Below are 9,029 nucleotides of genomic sequence, written 5' to 3' on the forward strand. Positions count from 1 at the left end.
ATATATAATTATTTTTTTTATTTGAGCTCCTAGACCAAAACGAGCAGTTAACCCTTGCAGTGCACTGCAAGGGTTAACTTTTTACATTCCTGGATTTCCTCTTTAAAGAGATTTCCTTTTACTGACCAAAAAAAGCAACTGGCAGGTTTTTAACCATTTCCTATTCAATTCAAAATGTGATGCATGACCCTGTATGAGAAAATAGATGTCCTGTATTGTCCATTATACAGAGCAAAATTATTTCTTCTCATTGGTACAAGACGCTACTCTTATTACAGGAATCGTATGTGGGATGTATGACCCCCCAGTGTCGCACCACAGCTGTGGATGTTGTGTGCCCAGATCCGGCGTTCTCTATCGGTCTTCTGAAAACGGGTATTTGGGATGGTCCTTCCACCTGCAAGAACAATACAGTACAGTCATCATTAGAATTATCCACAGTTACAAATTGAGTTTTAGAAAGTCCTCTGTCTTGTAATTGGTTTTTATGCTGCTTCCAAGCATCCTACCCTAGGCTAAAGATCACATGTTCATCGCCTACCATCTTTGTCAGAGTCATGTCATTAGAGACTGCAAAGAGAGTGAATTGTGAAGGAGCCTGTCTATATAATAGGCAAATACAGATGCATCCCATAAAATTACAAGCCATATTCTACATAGAAACAAAGAATATATCACACCGTTTACATCTTATTTATACCTTTCCAATGCATTTCTAAAAATTAGTTTAGAAGTGCCGCAAGGGAACATGGTGCTTGCTTCCCGGCCAATCAGGAAGCCGGGCAGCAGGTAATCACTCACTGATTGATCAGGAAGCAGGATCCTTTCTTTTTGGCTGAGAAGCCGACATCCCGGCCAATCACTATCAAGGTGGCCAAACAGCCGTCTCCATGCTGATTGCCTGCCGGCTTCCTGGCCAATCAACATTGAGCTGGCCAAACAGCATTGAGCCGGCTTCCCGGCCAATCAGGAGGCCGGGCTATGGGTAATGACCCGCCTCCCGGCTTCCTGATTGGCAGGGAAGCCAGCTTGATGCTGACTGGCTGAGAAGCCGGCTTCCCGGCCAATCAGCATCGAGCCGGCCAAACAGCATGGAGCCGGCTTCCTGGGCATTCAAGAATCCAGGCGGCAGATAATGACTGTTGTTTGCCTGAAGAAGGGTCTGCCTGGTCCCGAAACGGCGCATTGTGTATGTGACATCATGTTCAGTCAATAAAGGAGATAGACTGCTATCTACAAACTGGTGCGAGTGACTTTATGGTATTTTGCAATAGACGGCGGATAATGACACGCTGCCTGGCTTCCTGATTGCCCGGGAAGCTGGCGCCATGCTAGTGGAAGTACCAGTATCGGCAAATACCGAAATCCAAATATCGGTACTCTTAACTCGATACTGAAAAAACATTATCGGAGCATCCCTAGTAACAATGGTAAGAAGATGACAGTTCCTTTTAAAGGCACGTTAATTGATCCAAACCGTCCAGCCTCTCCTGTAGGAAACCAGTTTCCATGCCATCGCCCACAGTAACTGTCTATTTTCAGTGTTATGCAGTGTCATGCAGATGTGCGAGTTAAACTTGTATAGTATTTTCTCAGTGTAACCTTCATTCAGTGGCCACTTTGTTAGGTACACTTGTCTATTACCCATATGAGTAGCTTCCCTGCCAGCATGCTGCATACAAGGAACCTTGCATGTGGAAGCAGTGGTCTCTCTGCAGAGGTCCAGCATGCCCCTGCTAAGTCAGCCCTAGTGCTCTCCAATCAGCATTGGATTTGCTAATTGCAGAGCTATAGGCCTGGCTCATTGGAGGGCATTCCAGACCTCTGCAGGGATTCCACTGCTTCTACACAGAAAGTAAGGGTCCCTCTCTGCAGCATGCTGACAGGGGACAGGCTTTTCTATCTAAGCTGTGGCTCTTTCTGAAGAAATCAAATTGTAACCCTTTGCATACCATTTTGATGTACCTGGAATGTATTTAGCTGATTTAAACTGAAAGTTCAGTTGGGATTTATAGAAAGTAAAATGTGCCACTAAAAACATTTCGTGCAACCGCACACAAGGCAGGATGGATTTATGAATTTGCGCCATGTATGCCAAAATTATAACCCCACCCCCACCCCATCTGAACATCACAGCAGAAATCACAATACACCAGACCAGGCAATGTTTTTCTAGTCTCCAGTGGGCCAATTTTGGTGTACCAGTGCCCTCTGTGGCCTCATTTTCTTGTTCTTTCCTGTTCCCTGTATTATATGTTTAGAGGTGATCTTGTGTGCACTAATGTGAAAAGCGGTTATTGGGGCAGCCGGGATCGTGCTATTAGTTTGAAAAAGTTCGCCCACTCTCCTCGCCCACAGAGCAGCTACTCTCTTGATGTGTTTTGTTTTTCAAACTATCCTCTGTTAAGTAATATTCCAGAATATTCTAAATAAAGGCAAGTTTGCTGTCCCTCAGACTTTAGGGGGGCCAGACTGTGACCAGTGGGATTCAAAAAAAGCCTCAGGTTCGGTGGTCAGAAGGAATTAAAAAAAATTACCTAGCACTTATGGTCAGAGAAGGAACAATGCTGCTTTGCTGGTGTCAGTGGGAGGAATTATGCCACATCGAAGGTGTCAGGAGGAATAGTGCTCCATTGGTGGTGTCAGTGGGAGCAAACGTGTCCCATTGTTGGTGTCATTGGGTGGAATTTGTGCCCCATTGTTGTAGTTAGTGGGATGAATAATGCCTTAGGGGCCACTTAAAGCCAAGCAAAAGCCACATCCAGCCCACGCGGACCACTGGTTTAGATAGTGTGGTGTAAAACATCCACTGAGTATACAGAACAGTATACAAAGCAAGATTGAGAATGGTAAATATTGCAGTGACCCCTGCAGGCTAAAATAAGGTAATGCATGCTTCCTGCACAACAAAGTACTTTGGTAATGCAACTTCCATCATCTCACCTTAGCCAAGGTCACTTAGACAGTTTTTTTTATTGTTAAAAAATGGAGCTTTATATACTGTTGCGGTATATTGTGACATGTTGGGAATTTATTCAAAGTTATTGAAAGACTCACTTTAAATATTGCACATGAAGCATTCCACATGCACAAAATAACAATCAACAACCTGCTCTCAAAATGACCCCAATCATTAATTCACAACAGCAGCACCACAGAGCTGCATGTAATATTCTATGGTGGGTCCCCTGAACTGGTAGGCCTGGAAAAACAGCTCACTTTGGCTTATGGGTAAGGTGGCCCTGACACATCTAATGCAGTATGACCGAAGCATGATAAAGTCGTATATCACTATGATTCCTGTAACTTACAGATCCTGTTACTTACAGATCAAAATTTATATAACTCCCGCTCTGGTTCAGTCCATCGAGATTTTTCATCTCTTCATCACTCATCGTTCAAATTCAAAGACCTGAAAAATGCAAGCATTTCAGTCCATAAACACACCGTGTAGAGAAACGGTGAAAGTGGAAGAAAAGCATTAAAAAAAGTGACAGGTCGGGTTTTAGGAGAGAAGGGACCCTGTATGACTCTTCTGTCATAAATGCTCCCTCCCTGCCTGTCACTGAGCTACACATCATGCACAGCTTAGTGCAGCACAGCAGACTGGTGAACTCATCTCTCTGTCACTCTGCTCTCCTCCTATCAGTATGCTTCATGCACTGCAGCACAACTCATTAGCTTCATGTGCTGTACAGGGAATTCAAGAGGCTGATACCAGGTCATTCCAGGTACATACTATATAAAATAATAATAATAAAATAAATGTAGCAATGTATTTATGATTACAGAGCTGCATTCATCTGTGTCTTTTTAGATCTGCCTGGAGTGCATCTTAAAATAGGATGAGAAACAATCACAGGACACTTGCCAATTTAATCGTATTGCAGCAGCCTTCGTGCAACGCAGAAGAAAGTCCTGTGCGGAAATGAATACGGTAACTCCTATGCGCATGTCTGGGATTTGCATCATCCCAACTCAGGCAATGAAGAGGCCAAAGATGCCAGACCCAGAAGAAGACCAGGAGAAGATGGAATCGCCGGCGGCAGAGGACAGCATGGACATCGCAGAACTGGAGGGGATCACTTACAAGGTAAGTCGGTCATAATGTGCCAAGATGCTGTGCGTATTAACAAAAGAAAAAAAAAAAGGCCTGTGACAGGACGGTGAAAGGAGAAGCAGCAGACTGATGAGCTCACCCCTCTGTCACTCTGCTCTCCTCTTATCAGCATGCTTCATGCACTACAACACAACTCATTAGCTTCATGTGCTGTACAGGGAATTCAAGAGGCTGATACCAGGTCAATTTCCGGTACATACTCTGCTTGCATGAGACACAATAAATGTAGCAATGTATTTATGATTACAGAGCTGCATTCATCTGTGTCTTTTTAGATCTGCCTGGAGAGCATCTTAAAATAGGATGAGAACAATCACAGGACACTTGCCAATTTAATTGTATTGCAGCAGCCTTCGTGCAACGCAGGAGAAAAAGATTGCCAGTTCCGAATTCTTTCACAGTTACAATATGTCTACTTTTCCGAGTCTGCAGACCTTGTGCTAGTGTCCGGCCTCCTGCCTGTCATTTAGACTGCAGGTGAATGTCAGGACAGATACCCAACCTCAGACTTCTCCAATCTCTAGGCTCACCTAAGCATCTCCCCCTAATGCCCATCATCCTTCAGAGCACTCATCCCAAGCCTGATTTTTGCTTTCTGCTGGTATGTGACAACTAAGACAGGCACTTTCAATGGCTAATGTGAAAGTGAATAAATGGGATTTGAAGGAATAAATGAATACGGGAAAGATTGTTTTTGCATCTACCTGGCTGGCGTTGTTTAGAGCACGAATATGACAATAAAGTACAAGACAAACCTAAGGTTCTGTTTGATCCTCTCTGGGTTGGAGCTTTTAGCGAGGACAACAACGCCTTTCTGCAACATGTGCCTCATGGCCACCTGTGCTGGAGACCGGCCATGTTTTTCAGCGATGGCATTGAGTACAGGGTCTTCTAGCAGGGCGGGCATACTTTGATCAGTCCTGAAAGAAAAACAGAGGAATATTTGTAAGGTTAGCTTGACATTTTAGCCAAAATGCACTGATTAGGTCATGGAATATTCTAGTGCTGACATGCCATGGCTCTGCCAGACACATTGCCAAAAGCAATGCCTAGCAGTTTCAAGTGGACATAGCATCTGATATATTTTTCATAAATGAATGTCATGTAATATGTAAGTATAACACTAGCAGGTATTCATTAAGATTCAAGAAGATCATAGAGGGATGGCGCATTCTTTTGTTCAGGCATCATTCAGGGTTACTATATGCTTCCTGGAAGCCAAGAATTGCCTGTTCACAAATGTATGACACAGATCAGCCCCTGCTGCAGCCTCTCACCTTGTGACTAGCAGTCTGATCACTGGGGGTGAGGAGACTGAGGAAATGCTTCCTCCTGCCTGCAGCAGACTAATGAGATGTTCTCAGCTTGGGCAAATTCACTGCACTGGAGCTAATGAAAGACTTCCCCTAGGACTTGACAAAAATTGGAGCTCTTCTGAAAAACGATACTGTTGCTGTATATTATGTTTAGGAATGTATTCATAAATGGTAAAGTAACTCAAACATCCACTTTAACGGAGATCGTCAGAGTTCTGCTTACCAGTCCGGATCTCGGGTGGAGCCCAGGACCCATAGGCCACCAGTACGATGTTATGTGACTTGCAGAATTCTTGCATCTTACTCTGTTTGAGAAATAAATGACACTCTACCTCGTTGTATAAGAAGGCAACATTTCAGTATAATATGATGAAGTGTGATTAAACGTCACTGGTATATGTGTGTCGGTATGAAAATGTTTGATTTGTGAACAGGGTTTTGTCTTTCGGGCAAAAAAATAAGCTTGGATCCTGATTCCAACCAAAATGTTGTACTTTGTTCTGCATAGACGGGGCAAAGGTTAAACCTTCCATCGCTGAACCCCGGCTATGAAAACTTTCATTACAATACTTTTCTCAGCAGCCACAAAGGATAGAAATCCACTGAGCTGTACATAGTCAAATCCACTGTAGCTTCCTCTAAAGGTGCTGGCTCCCCCAAAATATTTTAGTTATAGGTGTAGTCTGCCCCCAGGTCTAGGATGCTGCAACACTGAGGTCTCCCTTCAATAATTTCAGCCTCATTTCATGCTCATTTGGAAGATTTTGGTGTTCTCAAACACCTTTTGTGTGTTTACACATCTCCTGTTATATTGCCTATCATATAGAATAAATACAATCCAGCAGGGTTGGTGGGAACTCCTCATAATGGGCACAGTAGGTGTGCAGACCCAGGAACTCAGCACAGGAATGGTGGGAACTCATAAGGGGCACAGTAGGTGTGCAGACCCAGGAACTCAGCACAGGAATGGTGGGAACTCATAAGGGGCACAGTAGGTGTGCAGACCCGGGAACCCAGCACAGGAATGGCAGGAACCCCTCATAATGGGCACAGCAGGTGTGCAGACCCAGGAACTCAGCACAGGAATGGCAGGAACCCCTCATAATGGGCACAGCAGGTGTGCAGACCCAGGAACTCAGCACAGGAATGGTGGGAACTCCTCATAAGGGGCACAGTAGGTGTGCAGACACAGGAACTCAGCACAGGGATGGTGGGAACTCCTCATAAGGGGCACTGTAGGTGTGCAGACACAGGAATTCAGCACAGGGATGGTGGGAGTCCCTCATAAGGGGCACAGCAGGTGTACAGACCCAGGAACTCAAGACCGGGATGGTGGGAGCCCCTCATCATGGGCACAGCAGGTGTGCAGACCTGGGAGCTCATCACAGTGATGATGAGAGGCCCTTGCAATGGGCATAACATATATGCAGACCTGGAAATGCATCACAGGGATGGTGGGAAACCCTCATAATGGGCACAGAAGGTGATGCAGGCCCAGGAACTCATCACAGGGAAGGTGGGAGGCCTGGGAACTCCTCACAGTGATGGTGGGAACGCCTCACTATAGGCCCAACAAGTGTGCAGACCCAGGAACTCAGCACAGGGCTCTCATCAAGAGAGTCCCTAAGAAACTCAGGGGGTTTAACCCTCCAGCAGCTATAAAACATTAAAATATCAGTTTTGGGTAGACTGATCCTTTAAATAAGCCTGTTTTTTATTAGAATGTGGACTAATATAAATATGTTGCCGTTTCCCTTTAAGAAACATTTGCTCTCTTTAGACGCATCTGTTTTTGTATGTCACCTGGTTACAGACTGGTTTGTGTCTAAGCCCTGGCATGTTGAGAATCAGTTGAATCTGGCTGCGGTTGAAGTTGGATTAGCACCATGAATGGAATGGATTTGCACCATGGGAGATTGTTTTGGTTTTTTTTAATAAAGGACTTGCCGAATGCTTGTGTGTGTATATTTACATTTTATTTTCTTTGTGAATGAGCAAAGGGAATCATGTACCCCTTGCTCATTCACAGAGGTGAGGAGTTTGGTTTTTGGGTGCCCCCTCATTTTATAGAGGGCTTTCTGATTCCAAAAAGTCCCCCACCTTCCCCCGTACCCCCTTATCCTCTTGGGGACCAAGTGTGGGGAAGAGTCTCTTGTGCTCATTAACACGGGCAAAAGGTTAGTTTTTGCATTGGTTCATATCCCTCACCCACACACACACTCCCAGCAGTGCCCAGCTACCCATGTCCTTTGACAATCCCTTACTTTCATTGACTTGAACATCAATGGGGTTCGGATAAACGGTCACATTTCGGAGAAGTTTGGTGAGCCAGACCCAAGTACGTTTGGCTGTTCACTACTAGTGACCCCAAATGATCACAATTTGCAAATATTTACATTTGTGTAATCTTGGCAATGAAATACAATACCTTCCACGTGTCTCAAATGTCTGTGTTGTTAAAGATCGGTTTTCCATTTTCGTCTACTGGGCGAGGGTCATCACCAGGCTAAAATGTGAAATGGTTAAATGGTTCTTCACCCATAGACATCTTTCTCCTTTGTGGTTTCATACAGAGTGGCTGGTGTGTTTTATGTTTAACAAAATGAAAGTAGAACTCTAGCCATAACTTTTTTATAAAGACAAGGGTTGAAAATCTTCTCTCTTCACTGTCCCATCTGCAATCTTTGCGTTGATTGCACGACCGACCTCCACCTCATTACCATACAGGAACGCGGAGTCAATGTGACGATATCCAACCTCAAGGGCTACTTTCACTGCCTCTTCTGCCATGGACTTGGGGAACTCGAAATTAAAAAGTTTTACTTCTTTTTAGTTATGATATTATATGGGAATATCATGCTATACTGCTGGCAGTCAATAGGTAGCTCCTGCACAACAGCAGGAGAGATCAGATTACACACACAGCTGAATAAATCCGAAGAGGGACATACACCCCTCTCCCTTTTTCCTACCAGAGGACTGCCATAACTGATCTGCTTAACTAAGCATGCAGCCAACTCTGAAACTGAGGGTTTTCATGTATTGAATATTTTTTGTAAAATAAATTAATTTATTAATTTATTAATACTTTATAATATATATACAATGTGTGTGTGTATATATATATATAGTATATATTGATTAAAAAGAGGCGGAGGCCTGGCTCTAGCAGCGCAGGGCGCCAGCAGCGACGCTGCTCGTCTGATGTCGGACTGGCCGGAAGTGACGTCACGTTACTTCTGGCCGGTCCGGTGGCAGACGAGGCCATGTGTGCAGGTAAGAGGAGCTAGGAAGGAAGGAAGGAAAGGAGGGAGGGGAGGGGTGCAGCCCTGACCAGCCCACCATAGACAGTCTTAGATGGGCTGTGCAGCATCTATGGTGGGCTCTTCAGGGTCACTCTCAGGTGGGTCCTGTATCCAGAGCGTCACTAAGCCCTGCATCCAGCACGTCACTAAGCCCTGCGTCCAGCGCGCCACTAAGCCCTGCGTCCAGCGGCGCGGGGGGAGCCCGGCCTAAAATTTCTGATGGCTGCCCTGCCCGTAGCTATAGATATGTTTATATAAATTGTAAATTGCCACCGCCACCACCCATCA

At 44.9% G+C, this 9,029-nt stretch overlaps 1 pseudogene; it reads right to left on the reverse strand.

Moving 5' to 3' along the window:
• Window positions 1-354: 354 nt before the first annotated feature.
• Window positions 355-8,226, reverse strand: LOC108799285 (annotated as a pseudogene).
• Window positions 8,227-9,029: the final 803 nt, after the last annotated feature.

This window comes from Nanorana parkeri, unplaced genomic scaffold (assembly GCF_000935625.1).
Source record: "Nanorana parkeri isolate BGI_ZX_2015 unplaced genomic scaffold, ASM93562v1 scaffold1686, whole genome shotgun sequence".
NCBI lineage: Eukaryota > Metazoa > Chordata > Amphibia > Anura > Dicroglossidae > Nanorana > Nanorana parkeri.